Consider the following 16,195-nt stretch of genomic DNA (forward strand, 5'->3'; position numbering starts at 1 on the left):
ACCAGGCAGTTGTAGGACAAGTTGCATCAGCCCAGTGAAAACAGCTTCCAGTTAGGGGTGCAGCTCATGCAGCCTGCACTACAGCTCCCATGGCAGAGGGATGAGAGCCAAATAATCAGTCTGGGCTTAAATTTGCAGCCATAGCCTTTGAATGTAATTTCATGTCTGAATCTGTTATAAGCAACCCATGTATAGACACACACCCCACAAAGCTGCATGACTCTTCATTGCAGTGACTCTGGAGATTTACATTCTGTGTGAGGAACAACAGCTATTTTAGGAGATAACAGGCTTCTGATACTCCAGCACATTTTGAGAGTAGTCAAGCTGTCAAGTGACTGTCAAGAAAGTACAAAATCTAAAGAAGCAAAGGAAATGCTAGCTGGGAAACTCTTTTCTTCATTGGCACAGTTTCTATTTACCACTAGCCTCAGATGAGTTATTGTAGCTCACTTGGTAGCCTGTCTAAAGGGTCAGAACTACAAATCTGCTTCTCCGTACACATCTACGAGTTTGTGCATAAAAATCTGATACTCAATCTCAATGCTTTCCTTCAGTATTCAGAATACCTGCAGGGAAAAATCACATACTTACATTCTTTGAAAATAACTATATGCTTGATGATTAATTTCCAGTTATGAAATGCAAGTTATTATGTCTACACATTTCTTTCTCCCAAAAGTTTTCTAACTCACAGAATGATAGAATGGTTTGGGCTGCAAGGAACCTTAAAGGTCATCTAGTTCCAACCCTACTGCCATAGGCAGGGACACCTTTCACTAGATCAGGTTTCTCAAAGCCTTATCCAACCCAGTCTTGAATATCTTCAGAGATGGGGCATCCACCACCTCTCTGGGCAACTTAGTGCCTCACCACCTTCACAATACCAAATTTCTTCCAAATATCTAATCAAAACCCATTCTCTTTCATTTTAAAGATATTCTCCCTTGCCCTATCTCTGCCTGCCCTTGTAAAAAGTCCCTCTCTGGCATTCTTGTAGAAGTCTCTCTTTTTTCTTTTTTTTTTCTTCCTTTTTTTTCTTTTTTTGCTAGCCTAGCTTAAAAAAATAACCAAATGCATTTTCCTGTCTACAAAACACCCAGGAACATGCCAGAAAGTAATTAGGAATGACAAGCATATAATGACATACAAGCTGCAAGTATTCAGTTTTCAGTCTGGAAAATAAAACACTTAACGGATATGGAATGCTTTTGCTCCAGCTCTTTTATGCATAGCTGGCATGACTGATCTGAAAAATAAGAGAACATGTGCCAGTCTACTTTTCAGGCAGAGTTCAAACAACAGAGAAATTTAAACAGAGGGGGAAAAAAAATCATACTAACCACACCAGGTGACTGAACTAACTTCGCAGAGCAACGAGTGTATCCAAGGGCCTGCAGTAAGTCTCCACAAAGAGACTGGTTTGTACTTGAAGCATGCCAGATTCCTATTTTTTGCTAAGAAGCAAGTTTTTAGCCATTCTGAGACTGGTGAAAAAGTGCTTGTTTCCTGCAGGTAAGTCATTATGTGGCAGAGACAAGAGTTACAAAATAAGATTAACTTTGAGGATACCAACTAGTGAAGTTTTAGTTTTTCTGGATTTATGAAAATAACTTCTAAATAAGTTTGACAGCCCAATGTGAATTTTCTGAAACTATGCTTTTTAGCAAATGCTTAGAGATCTAGTACAGTCGGGAAAACTTCAAAATAAGCAGATTTGCCAGTGAGCATCAGGACAGACTGACACCTCGACTAAAAACTTACCCATTAATCTCAACAGAAGCAGAGCTCCTCAGGCTCTGCTTGCTGATGAACAATGGAGAAACGTTTTATCATAGAAAGAAAGTTGTTTTTTCTGTTGTGCAACTTAGCAGCAATAGGTTATCAAAGACTTATCTGTCCCAAATAACGCTGGCACTGTATTTCAACTACTTAGCAAAATAGCTGTGCAGCATATTCTTGTCCTGTGCCTCATAGGACAGGCTTGCTGCCAACTGGGTCACACAATAATCAACAAACCAGACTCCAGAAAGGATGCTAGATTCCTCCCAGCTGCACCTACCCTTGAAGCAATCAAACATACTTAGTGGATTTTCACTTTATTAACAAATTGTGCAAAGGGGTTTGATCAGCAGATAACTTCATACTCAGCCGGGAATCTTTAACTCATGTAAACCTTTCAGCTCATGCTACTGCCAAAAAGAACAGCTGGAAGAGGAATAGTCTGTTTGCAGGGTCCCTGTATTCTTGGGTTGGATACACTATCCATGAAACACAATCAACACCAGGCTTATTACAACTTCCAAGTAGTTTTTGCATAAAAACTAAGAGCACAATACATCCAAAGTCACACCAAAACACACAAGTATTCCCCTCTTCCAAGAAGAAGAAAAAAAAAGTATGAGGTTCTGCTATGGTTTGGAAAGCAGTGCCATGAGCAGAGGCTTCGAAGGCTCACATCTGGCTGAGGTCTTTCTGAACTCACTGCAGAGCCTCCCATGCAGTCATGGACAGGGTTATGGCTCCATTCCTAGCCACAAGCTCCGTATCGCTTCCAGGAGCTACTGCTTGGGAAATACAGACCAAATCTTTCACTCTGATCCCACAATCTGTGCTCCCATTGCTTTTTCACAGCTACACTGAAATCCCAAATAGAAGCTGCTGTATTCATTCCCACAGTTAACAGGATAAAGGTGAGAAATACTACCTCATGAATATAACTTCTACCTGCTGGTGTGTCATTCAAACTGTAGAACAGTTCACAGAGTACTAATAATCCCCTAAAACAACTAGACTGATAATTGGCTTTGAGCAATTTCAGAAAACTAATTCCCACTACAGTGGTTGGTGTTCTCTTTCATTCAGCATGAGCATCTGGCAAGAAGTGATTTCACTGAGTAATCTTGGCAAAACTTGGAGACATTGTTTTGAATTTCCTTCACAACTTCTCAATGCCCAACTCTACTAATAGCTGAAGAGAAACTACTCTTGTGGGTCTTCCTGACCCCACAATAAATATATCTAATGGTCCACATGGCTCTTTTTTACCATTTCATCATTTGCTTAAATTGTTAACAATTAGATGACCATGCCCTACACAGTGATTTGCTGGTAATCAAGGCAAGAGCAGCTAGTACTTAACACCCATGAATACATCTTTTGAGCCAAACAATATCAAGAAGTACTAACACTACACAAAATACACATAAAATCTGTAAATTTTTCTGCAGATAGTTCCCCAGAGCCTTATGTCATTTCTCAGAAAGGAGTTACAATGACAGTTTTGAAAGCATCATTTCTCACCCATTCCACACACCACAAGTCTGCAAAGAAAAAGTCAAAGGAATATGAGCATTTGTTTTGACTTTTTTCAAATGACAAAACAATATAATGCATGGGATTGGTCCTTTCCTGTAGTAACTGACAAGACAAAGAAAGGAATGGTAAGAGCAGTAAGGATCAAAAGTCAGTGCAAAAAGCCAGAGCTTTTGCCGATAAGCAACTATTTATAATGTAGAACACACAAAAGGTGAGTGCTGTTGAGGCAGAAGTACGTACCCTCCATCCTTGACCTACATTGTTAGAATTACTTGATGTTAGACTTACTCAGTTCCTTCATGCATCCTAGAAAACTTACACAAGGTCAAGTATAGATATTAGCCTGTTAAATGTCTTTTTGGTACTCCTTCTTGTCATTTTTCTAATGCCCAAATTCCTCCAGTACTGTTTGTGTGACTATAGCACCAGCACAAATGACTATCAGTCACTTGTGTAGGAACAGCACCAATGGAGCAAAACATAGATTGATATTCCTCTTTCCCCAGAAAATGCCTCATTTCTGTTCAGTAATTGCCTAACTGAATACAGTTGTTTGTTCAGCCTTCCTGCTCTTCTCTATTAGCAAGTTTCCACCTCCAGCGGTGCCACACTTCTACTGGTTTCTGCAGCTCTTCCCCCCTCTCAGGGATGGACACACAACCCAGAGGCTAAATCACTGCCTGCTCTTCTGGTACCAGAGACCACTGGTTGCTGAGTTCAGATGCATTAGCCCAAACTCAGAGACACTCCAATTTCTGCTCAGCAGAAGCAAAGGGCGAGGGGCTGGTGAGGAGCAGGGGATGGCAGCTGTGTTTGCAGCCTGCTGGATGCTCAGCTGAAGCCGCAGCTGCCATCTCTGCCTGAGCATATCCAGCACTTTCCGCAACCTGGTTTCAGCCTGCGCTGTCTGAAAGGCTCCACAAGACACAGCCTGTAAACAAGCACACTGCTTCTGACCAGGTATTTTAATAACATTTTGCAAGAGTACCTATCTGTATTCTTAGGATAGGGAGAGATCAGAGCATCTGGAAAATACCAATCTACTGGGATATGAAGCAACAATGAAAAGTCCCAAGAAGAGAGAGCTGTATGACCTTCAGGCCCCAAAGCCACAGCTGAGGCTGTTGCTCTGTGGTACTGCTTAATCTTAATGGGAATGAATGCTTCTCTCATTTTCAAGATATTTGGTCAGAGCAGGTGTCTGAGATGTAGAAAGTGGAAAGGATAATTCTTCTTTTGCCCAGAAAGCCACAGTTCTGCTTCTTGTAAATAGGATTGTATATACAAACAGTTTACACAAACAGTTGCAGCCTTTTGCAAGATCAGATTCCCTGGCAGGAACCTTTTAGAAGTTTAAAAACTCCCAACAAAAAAGTAACTAGTGAGAGACAGCTCTTCTTTTTCAGCCCTAACAACAAACAGTGCCAGTCCTTTTTTATTGACAGCTTATATTTTGTTTTCACAGTCCAGCATTAGTAAATGAAACAAAAACTGCAAAAGCACAAACAAACAGTATGTGTACCCACCACTCACATATAAAATGAGTAGTTGAATGACATCATCTATTTGATGCAAAAATACCATCTTTCTGTTCCCTTTATTTTTACATGCTGTTGCACTGACAGGCTGCTAAAAAATACTGCAACTAGTATGCCATTTGGAAAGCAAGCCACTGACAAAATCAGTCCTACCCTAACAAAAATATTTCTACTCCTAGCATAGCTCTATCCATGAAACACTGTGATCTTTACAATAATAACAATTTTTGAAAATTTCAAATCAGTATGAAAATACACTTCTAGGTGCAATTCAAATTGCTTTAGAATTTTTTAATCATTTTGAGGAAGCTGGGTTTTTTTACTGTGTTTTAGTCCAGCCACCTCACACATCCTTAAACAAATCATTACTCTCGGTCTTAAACATGTTCTTTTGATTACTGACCACCTAATGTTCAGTCACGTGTTCGCATAAATGTCCACTTAAGAGTGGAACCAACTGCTACAGAGCCTATACCTGCAGTCTTTCCAACAACCATTAGTTCCCAAACTTTCATGTCCTGGTCTTCCTACTTGCACATTTTCCATTTTGTTTCCCAAATTATCCAGAATCTATGTCTAATCCCTGGCTCTTGATCCTTTAACATCTTCTCCTTTTCTGCATGATTTAGTAAACTGAAACACTAAACACATGCTAACACTGTGAAAAACTGCTTCCCTCTTCTAATTGAAGATCTCCTGTGATAACTTGGCTCCTCATTTCCTTGGGTTTGAAATAATGTTCAAATAATAGGACAAAATTATTTTTTAAATTCTGCAACTCCCACCTCAGCAAAGACAACAGGAGCATGGCTATAGAAGGTTCTACATGAAGATTCCCATCATATCATTCAATTCAATGTGAACAACTAGTCAGGAGGAGTCTCTCTTCCTAAATCTAGTTTTTTCCTTTCAATAGATGGATATTTTTATTCACACTGGCTCCACAAAGTTCCCTTGGGCTTTTATGGAGAGAGCTCTTCACCTTCACCTGCAGCAGTAGAACAGGAGAGGAAAAGAGACCTGGAATGATTTTCACAATATACCTCATAACCTTAATAAAATATTAACTTTTTATATTTGGAAAAAAAAAAGCAATAGAACAGGCCACAACGAACACATGGGTACAACAGTAAACAACATTACTTCTCATTACGGCATTAAGTGCACTTCAACATTATGGCATTAAGTGCACTCACCTATGCCACTGGCTGGATCAAAGACACAAGGGCCAAACATATTGCTTAATTTCCCTGTATGCTGGATACAGGTCTTATAGTATTATACACCATAAGCCTGAAAAATCATAGATCATAGAGATATTAATGCGTTGGAATTGCATTGTAATGATTATCTAGCCCCAGTCTCCCCTGTCATGCACAGGGACACCTCCCACTCGACCAGGCTACTCACAGCTTTGTCCAACCTCACCCTAAACACTGCCAGAGCTGGGAGATCCACAGCTTCCCTGGGCAACCTGTTTCACCACACTCATAGTAAAGGATTTATTCCTCATATCTAACCTAAATTTCCCTTCTTTCAGTTTGTTCCCATTACTCCTTGCCTGTCTCTACAGTCCCTGATGAAGAGTCCATCTCCAGCTCCCCTGTATTCCCCCTTCAGATACCAGCAAGTTTCTGTAAGGTCTCCACAAAACCTTCTCTTCTCCAGGCTGAACAGCCCCAACTTTCTCAGCCTGTCTTTTTAGGGGAGGAGCTCCAGCCCTCTTATCAGCTTTGTGGCTTCCTCTGGACTTACTCCAGCAGCTCCATGTCCCTCTTAAATTGGGGACACCAGGACTGGACACAGTGCTCCTGGTGGGGTTTCACAGGAGGAAAATAGAGGGGCAGAATCCCCTCCCTTGACCTGCTGGCCACGGTTCTTTGGATGCAGCCCAGGATTCCCTTGGTTTTCTGGGCTGGGAGCGCTCGCGGCTGGCTCATGGTGAGTTTTTCACCAGCCATCACCCCCAAGTCCCTCCCCTCAGGGCTGCTCTCGATCACTTCTCTGCCCAGCCTGTGGGTGTGCCTGGGATTGCCCAATGCAGGTGCAGGACCTTGCCCTTGGCCTTGCTGGGCTCCCCGAGGTTTGCAGGGTCCCACCTCTCAAGCCTGTCCAGGACCCTGTGGATGCCATCCCTGCCCTCCCCTGTGTGGACAGCCCCACCCAGCTCAGTGTCAGCAGCAAACTTGCTGAGACTGCCCTGGATCCCCCTGTCCACATCCCTGACAAAGGTGTGGGACAGTATCAGCCCCAGGACCCACCCCTGAGGGACACCACTCCTCACTGGTCTCCATGTGGACAAGGAGCTATTGAGCACAGCTCTGAGTGTGGCCATCCAGCCAGCTCTTTGTCCACCAAGTGGGTGATCTAATGTCTCTCTAATGTCTCTCTAATTTACAGAAAAGGATGGCCTGCAGGACAGTGTCCAACTGCATAAGCCCATGTAAATAATATCAGCTGCTCTGCCCTGTCCAGCAAACCTGTAGCTCCATCACAGAAGGTCACCAAATTTGTCAGGCAAGACCTCCCCTTCATATAAAGCCACGCTAGCTCTACAGTGATGTATAAAGCAAATACTCTTGTTCCTCTTGATTTGATGCAAGTTAGGCAGGCCCCTCACATCACTTAAAGAGGTGAATGCCATGCTTCCTTACTGTCAGCACCCGCACCTCTGTGGTCAGCTAGAGCCCTGAGAACCATCAAACAGAATCCACTGTAGTCAACCTACTTGTGTGTGCCTTATGGTGGATGAAATTACACACCACTGAAAAAAACTGGATGTAGTACAACCAAAGAAATGAATTTTCTCAAAGCTACCCAATATTTCAAGGAAATTAGCTGTTCAAACAAAATACTTACCCAAGAACCAGAAGCACAGGCTTCTTTACAACAGTGACTTCTTTTTCTGACATGTTTTCTCAACTGATATGGCCATCCTAATTAAAGCGCCTCAGAGCTGGAAGATACCAGAGCTCATCACAGTTGCACAAAAATAGCCTTTCTCACAGGGAAGTGGAGGGCCGTTTCTCCCCCTGTGAGGCTGCAGTCCCTCCGTGCTGTACACGCTGTCCTGCAGCAGCAGAACTGGCTGGTGTACAGCCGGCCAGCCTGACCGTATCACGTAACAAGCACCTCTCCTGTGCAGTGTTTGTTAGCAACACCCAGCATGAGCAGACCCAGAGGCACACTGCTGCTCTCCAAAGGTCAGGAATCACAGCTGAAAAGTGTAAAGCACTGTCTCACACACTCTTTCTGATCCTACCGCAAAAACACTGCAGCTGTAAGATAAGCTCATTCACACATGCTGGACCAGTAGGCTGGCACTATTTGGAACAAGAACTGTAGTGTTTCAGCTGCATGTATTGCAGCTATATGTGTGCCTCAGCCAAAACCTGCAAACAGATTCTAGAAAAAGAGCAGGATTTCCCACTGCACCCTGCAAATCATTCCTTCAGGTGGCTCAATGCACCTATTTTACACCCTAAACCATCCAGGACTCAACCTACAAGACCAAAGCCCCAGCATAAACACAGCTCACCAGGTTTGATCTATGTGTCCTATGAAAGAGATGGCCTGGTAGAGTCCTGACCATGTTGTATTCTACTCTGTTTACTTAACATCTGACTTGAAGCTCCTCTGTCTGACTGTGAACTGTCACAGTCATTACGAAAGCTATGGTGTTCTTAGAGGTTTCTTTTTAAGTAAAAGTTCCACAGTGCCCCCCTGATATACTGTAACAGGCTTAGACATAAAATGCAATCAAAACCCAAAGATACAGCACCTTTCAATGGCTCTTCTCTCAGTCCTTGCATCAGATCTTTCTTATTCTTGGCAGAACAGGTAAAGTTTGGTCCCAAAGCAAACCACAACCAGTCTTCTTCAACTCATGCAAAGTAAGGGACAAGAACCTCCATCAAGAAGGAATCCTGCTTTGTTTTTCACTCATTTTTTATAGCATCACATAAACCTATTAGCAATGCCACAAACCATCAAAACACCAAACAGTTAAAGCTGTTCTGGATGAAAACAGTAAACAAGGCATTGCTAAGAACAGTTATAAAGTAGGCTTATAACATGGCTCTTGAGCAAACACAGTTTAATAAGCATTCCATCAAAAATTTAAACAACATTTTCAGTCATGCAATGAAGGAGAGCCCAACTCATTCTCTAGGTAGCACTAAACACATGTATGAAAAAAAAATCCCATGAAACCTAGCAGAAATCAGACTGCTTGTTGCAGCTGGGAAACAGGTAGGTAAGGCAGAAACTGACTGCATGCTCATTTAACTGAGACAGCTAGAACAAAATGTGACTGATCTTTCAGTCTGTTTCTTCTGTCCAACAAGCTGTACTTAATGGTCAGACTACCCCCAAACTCCAACAGGCACAAAGGGAGTTGTTTGGCTGTTCCAATAAGGTTGTAGAGATACACTGCGTGTGGATTAAAACCCAAAACTTTTGCATATTGGTCAGACACGAAGACATCTGTTCACAGGACTAACACAGGTACAGTTTCTACAAACCATCAATTTATCAGCTAGGGTGACTGAGGTTCGCTAAGGAAAATGGAAGGGGCAATGGGCTTCAGATTGAGATTGCTAGGAGTAAGGCTAGTATTGGGGTTGCAATGAATAAGATTGGAGAGGATGTTGATGGTCGAATAGGCTCTTTGATAAGTAGTTTTACACCATCTGCTAGGGGCTGTAGGAGCCCGAAAGGGCAAACAATGTTTGGGCCCTTTCAGCCTTGTATGTAGCTTAGGATTTAGTGCTCTACTAGCGCAAGGAAGGCTACTGCGATTAAGATTGGAAGGGCATAGGAGAGGGCTATGATGAGGTTGATTAATCACCCTACAGATTTACTGCAATATGGAGTATTACTGATCCTGTTTCCTCTTGAGGCTATAAAAACTCAAATTCTATTTAAATGCTTGAATGCTGTAGCATTATAGTTGTTATTAATAACCTCTTTCCAACTTTCCCTCAGAGTTGTTGTCTGTTAACTACTGACTTTTTTTGTATGAAATTACTATTGTGCATCCAAAAGAATATTTCATGTTTGGACTGACCAATTACAGAGTTTGAAGACCATAATGGATTTGTCACAGTATTTAAACAGCTTTTGAAATTCTAAATATTGCCTCCATCTCTGTTAATGTCCTATTTAAATGCAACTGATTATTTGTTTTTATGTTTTCATATATCACCTCTGTTCTAGAATTACAAGCAATAAGCTTATTAAGTGATCAGAGACAGCAATCTGCTTGCTGCCTTAATGAGCACAAAACCAGCAAAGCATCTTTGCTTTTTACATTCTGAGTTCAGTTTCACACACTTGGAACCCATCCTCAGCAGTCACTCGGTGCCTGATGCAGAGGCCAAGCAGGTCTAGCGCTGTAATGCACTAATGCTCTGAGTCTCGCTAAATGGCCACAGGAAAAGAGAAATGGGGAAGCATAAATCATTCCACACCAACAGAATGGGTGCTGTGTTTATTCTCTTAATGCACAGAGGTTAAAATTTTCTGCTACATTTATCAACATTTCATATCCTCTCACCAGCAGTCACTGAGCAGAGGTTCTCGTCTCTCCAGCGTTCTCCATGCAGCCCTGTATCACCTTCCCCCAGAGGACCACAATCCCACACAGCAGATCCCTTCCACAAAATCCAACCACTAGCATGGCCACAGCAGGACAAAAGACTATGTTGCAGACTGTGTCACTACAGGAGTACTTCTGTAACTCTAATTTATAAAGCTGAACGTGATTTAGTAGGTACGGGTGTTGGCATGGCAGTCTGGATCTCTTGGCAAGTCAAAAGATAAACATAAATGGTTTAAATTAGCATCGTAAATATGAATAGCAAGGCAGATGGGGTTTTAAAACTCAGAAATGCTTGATTTGTCGTGTAGTCCTTCAGCTATTGAGTACATGGCAAAAGAGTAGGGCAATATTACATCTGAAAAGTTACCCCAACTCAACCGTCTGTACACTTGCATCCACCACCAATTGTGTCTTCCAGCAGTTACTCCATCAGTAAGAGTGATTTTCATTCTCTTTTACATCCTCATAACATTGTATGTCTGAAATGCCCAGCAAATAGCAAGGCACATTAAATTGTTCAAAGGAGACATTAAGTTCCGCCCTGTTGCAAGCCATCCTGCTACTCTGAAGTATTTCTGAATTTTATACTAACTTATTGATATTGAAGAAGATAACTAATTTTAGGGATTAAGGTATTTTAAATAGAATACATGCTTTCCAAAGGTCAATAAAATATGTGTTTAAATGTATTTTGAATTCTTAATCTGCAGTACAAGTGATATGGACAACATTCATCTCTGTCAGAAAACAGCCTTTCCAATCTTCTGGGAAAAATTGTTTCTCATACACTGAAAACCAGCTCTTTGGTAACAGGATGCTTGTTCCATCTCTCACGAACTAAAATAATGTGTAAACAAACACCCACCTCACACAAAGATTTAGACTAGGATTCATATACGGTAAAGGAAGATTTCCCTAGTGATAAACAGTTTGAGCACAAAGTGTTCCTTCAAGTCTTGACATAAATCTGTTCCTGCCAAGCTAGTATCTCATTGCATCAGCCTTTCGCCTTCACCACACCGAAGTAGCAGCCCCACTACCTCTCTCCCTGCTTTCCTCATACTGCCCTCTCCCCAGAATTACTACCTCAGCTCCACTGGGCCAAAGAATTATCTTTCCATCCCACAAACATTTGGTAACAAGAGAAGAAAACCCTTTTATTTAAAAGAAATATGACTCTCTAGCTAACCTATTACTGAAGGACTCCCATGTGGGCTCAGTAGATTCATTATTACGGCTGGTAGCCTTGCCCTTTCTTACCCCACAAGTTTTACCCCCTCTTCTTTGTATTCCTATAATATTTTTATTAATTTGTAATGCTTTTGAAATGTTTTGATATGTACCTTAAGATTGCAAGATCTTCAACTGGGCGGAATGCAAGCAAATGCTGTCGTATCTGATAAAGCACTTAATTTTCAATAAGAGAAAAAAAAATCAAAGCATCTCTGCCTACATTGCTTCCTCAATAACAAATATTTGCAGTTTCTATTTTATTAGTGGAAATCTGGTATTTCAAATAAGATACAGGATGCTATATTTATCGTCTTCAATGCTCCTTTCAATGGTGCAAGATAAAACACAATTTCTGCAGCAAAAGTTTCATTTTAAAGAAGCAAGGCCTAGCTCCAGGTGATATAGGCACTTAGATGTGTACAAACAGTCAGGCAAAAGAGACCCTGCAAGTGGAAGTTATGGTCTAAAAGGACAACTATATACTCACACTTCCTTAGTCTCCAGTTCATGAAAAGGAATGGTACCAATCTGTAAACGGGAAATTTGCCTTCAGAGCTTTTAATCATTCCTTACTGGAAGAGGGCACAAGAGGTCATACACAGTGCTACATGCCACTTCAGTTTGGAAAGATGTCTAGAACTGGGCTCTGTGGCCAGCCCTGGTTCCCCAACCCAGCCAGTGTGGCACAAACACCCATGGGAGCAGTGCTGTGCGCTGCCTCTACAGAGCCCTTGATTTTTTACACTTGAACGGTGCTACACTGCGCTGTGCAAATACATCAAGACCAGGAGATACAACAAATACAACAGCCCATGGTAACAAAAACAATGATTGGCCATACTCAGAGAATTTAAAAATATTTGGTGAGTGTCTGTAACTTTTCTGTACATTAGTGTAACTTTCAGCAGTTATAGCCACATATTTGATAAAAGTACCACTACCACTTACTGGCAATGTTAGAAATTACTCCTCAGAAGGATTGGAAGCCGTCTGGTTTGTCAATCCTTCATAATTATTAGAACATGCTAACATCATGAATTAACACGGCAAGTAGCAATTCTAGTAATGCGAGACTGAGATGTGGTGGAGATGAAAGACATCACATTCCTATTCAAACAGCTCAAGCTGTCTGAATAACTTTCAGTATTACTTACATTTATCACTCAGAGCCACAAGACATCTCAATTGCAATGTACTTTAATCTCAATATTCAAAATAGCATATTTTAAATGAACACCAGCATTTAAATGTATCTTACCAAATCTCCTTAAATTGATTCTATGCCCAACTGTATTTTCTCTGCTGAAGTGAGCAACGAAGTCTATGCTACAGTTAAGAGTCTTCTGGATTTAAGCTAAAAAGATCTTGACAAATAACTTCAATTTTTCATATCAGTAAATACTTGCTTAAAGCATTAATAAAATGGGATCCAACTCAAGTGGTGGGTTACAGTTTTTTAACTGCTTCATTCTTACTTCTGACATTATCATGACCAGAAAGATGACCTGGTGTGGGTCTTCTGTAGTTGCTTACACAAAAAGAAAAGTTAGGCTGTGACTGAACACCATAAAGTTAATAATACACTATACTCTAAACAAAATATACTGCACTGAAAAGATGAGTAACTAGTTCACATCCACTCACTGGATCTCCAGCATTAGCCCCGTAAGAGTTTGCAACAAGTTTTACCGAAGAAATTACTATGATAAAACACTAGTTACTCCTATGCTATATAACCCCTCTGTTTGCACACTTCTGCTCAGAACATTTGCAGTATTTATTTTTCAAAACATTCTCTATTTTTTTATCCTATGCAATACTTATAACACGCCACACAATAAGAAACAAAATTACAGACAAATGTCGTAAAAAAAAAATTAAAAAAAAACAAAACAGGTCGGATTTGCAGGGATTGTATAAACAGGAATAAATCATACAGAAGAAAAATTCTGATTAGGTCTATTACAGCGGAGAAGATTGCGACGCTAGCAGCTAAACGACCATTCTTGCTGTGCTTTTAAAATCCAAGTCCACACAGAAAAGAGGGTTTCTCTGAAGAAAACTCTTTCTCCAGATCTCCGAGGCTAGGCTTCCCTTCCCCGGCACCCCATCCATCACCCACAGCATGGGACGTGACAGGAATTCTCGCCCCCCGCCCGCCGTCCCAGCCCCGGCCGGAGCTGACGCCGCGGTCCCGGCCCGGCTCCGGCGCCGCACTGCCCACAGCAGCGGGACACGGGCGGCCCCGCTCCTGGAGCGGCTCCGACCGTGGGGCAAGCTCGCCGATCCCGCGCCAATCCCGGGAGAGGGAGGTGAAGCCGGACAGGAGCGGGACCCCGGCCCGTCGCCCCCGGGGGCGGGGAACCCGCCGCGCCGGGCGGGCGGGGGGAGCGGCGCGGAGCCGCCGCCCGGTACTCACCGACTCGCACGGAAACTTCCCCCAAGTTTCGGCGGCGCGGCGGGCGGCAGCGGACGGGCCCCCCCGCGGCGGGCGCCGGCACCATGGGAGCGCCTCAGCGAGCGGCCGCCACGGCCGGCCCCAACTTCTGGGGAGGCAGCGACCGTCATAAAACGCGAGCGAGAGCGGCGGGCGGCGGGCTGAGCCCGCACTCCTCCTGCGGGGCGGGGCGGGGCAGGGCAGGCGGAGAGCAGAGCCGAGCAGAGCGGAGCGGAGCGGAGTGGAGGGACGGACGGAGCGAGGGAGGGGAGATCAGCACTGGGGGGGGCGGCGGGCAGTGCTCACCCACACCCCTCCCCGTGCACCGTCCCCCGGCGGCGGCAGGAGCGCCGGCCTTGGCACTGCTCGCTTGTCGCAGCCCGCTCCGTGCCTGCCCTGCCCTGCCGGGGCGCGGGGCACTCAGCGGCCATCGCCGCCGACTGCTCGTCGTCTTTCACCGGGGAAGCTGCCGGCCGCGGAGAGGGGCTCAGAGCGGCGAGCGGGACCGTGCCTGGCGGGGGGGCGGCTCGGCGAGCCCCGGCCGGTGCCGGCACTTGGGCTGCGCCCCGGGGCTCCGTCTACACGGGGACGGCGGCTGCTGCAGCGCGCAACCCGGCCGGACGGGCGGGGGACGGCCCCGGCGCCAGCTCCGCGCTGTGGGCGCAGTGCCGCCGGCGATGGCTATCGGGGGCGAGCCGCGGGCTGCTGGCCCAGGCTGAAGCAGGGGCTCAGCGGGGCTGGCAGTCATGTTTGTGTTCAGGATCGACGAACGCAATTTTAGGGTGAAGGAGGTGTCGGCGTGCCACGGGCGCGGCTGCCAGGTGGAAGGGATGGCAACTTCTGCGGCCAGGTGTGTGGCAGTGCACGCACAGGGCTAAGTAGTGTGAGTGTAGAAGGTAGCTACAGGAAAACTATTTAGGAAAGAAAACATTAAAAAGGAGCATACTATCATCAGTTTATTTAGGTACCATTTGCATTGACAAAGTACCGAATGCAGACCCACATGTGCAAAGGTAACCTCAGCAATGACACATTGTTCTTTAAGGCCCTTGCGGGCCTCCCGTCATGTGTGTGGCCCCAGCTGCAGAATGGCTCATCATCTGGCTTCCTCGTAAAACAAAGGTGGGACAACAGCCCCACAGATCAGTGTTGCAAGAGTTTCACAGTCATTTAGTAAGTCACAAAGCCGGCTCTGAAATTAACTGGGAATAGAAGAGAATTGTATCTCGCCCAAGCTTTCTGCTGTGCTGGGTGTACAGGAATAGCAGTGCTGGCATATGGAAGTTGTTTGACTATAACGGCTGGGAACAGCTCTGGTACCTCTGCCTGCTCAGGTCGGTGCTGCCCTTCCCTTCCTATTGAACCAGGTGCTCCCAGACTGGGAGCTGTTTGTCTTAGGAGGCTGGTGCTCCTCAAAGGCTGATCAGCGAGCTGCAAGTGATCTGCCTTCAACTGTGCTGTTGATCCAGGCTTCTTCTGCCCAGAAAAAACAAAGTGATTTCAGGGGGCTGAAGACATGTATAGGGGTGAGGTGGATCATGAAATGTGACCTCATCAGCTCCCAATTGACTTAAGGAAATTAAAATCTCACACGTTGATAAGTATATGATGAAAGTATTGCCTTTGAGGTTTTAAACTAAAGGCACACAGATCCCTCTTCTTTATTCCTACCAGAACCATCTCTTGCCATTTCCTCATTCAAAATCACAGGAGCAGATTTTTTTTAAACAGTATCGAGCAATACCATTGTCTTTGCATTAATACATGTGCAAAGGACATTAAGTTCCACTTCTTACCACTGGTCAGGGAATTCATAACCACATCTCCCGGGAGATGCCTGTGCTGCCAAACTAGCAGTTGTTATTCAGACCTTTCGTTCTTACTATTTGTGCTGAAGCTATGGCAAAGCATGATTAATAACTCAGTGTGTTAGAAATTGCAGCCACAGATCTGATCCTGGCCCTATAGTCTTGTGGTTGAAGCACTTGATAAAAGGGGAAGATTCCAGGTCCAGAGATGTTTATGGGGTTTGTTAATACAACATTCTGATAACACAGTAACACCTGG

The 16,195-nt window shown here is 44.0% G+C and overlaps 1 protein-coding gene across 2 annotated transcripts in view; it reads right to left on the minus strand.

Annotated features, from left to right (window-relative positions):
* GHR (growth hormone receptor) overlaps positions 1–14,193 on the minus strand; it is a 117,296-nt gene extending 103,103 nt beyond the window's left edge. For both annotated transcript variants that reach the window (XM_054283861.1, XM_054283842.1), the window contains exon 1: positions 14,111–14,193. The gene's annotated coding sequence lies outside the window, so the exon portion shown is untranslated. The remainder of the gene's footprint in view (positions 1–14,110) is intronic.
* Between the last annotated feature and the right edge of the window lie 2,002 nt (positions 14,194–16,195).

Source organism: Melozone crissalis, unplaced genomic scaffold (assembly GCF_028551555.1).
Source record: "Melozone crissalis strain CALT ecotype California unplaced genomic scaffold, PUWL_Pcris_2 ptg000005l_1, whole genome shotgun sequence".
Lineage (NCBI taxonomy): Eukaryota > Metazoa > Chordata > Aves > Passeriformes > Passerellidae > Melozone > Melozone crissalis.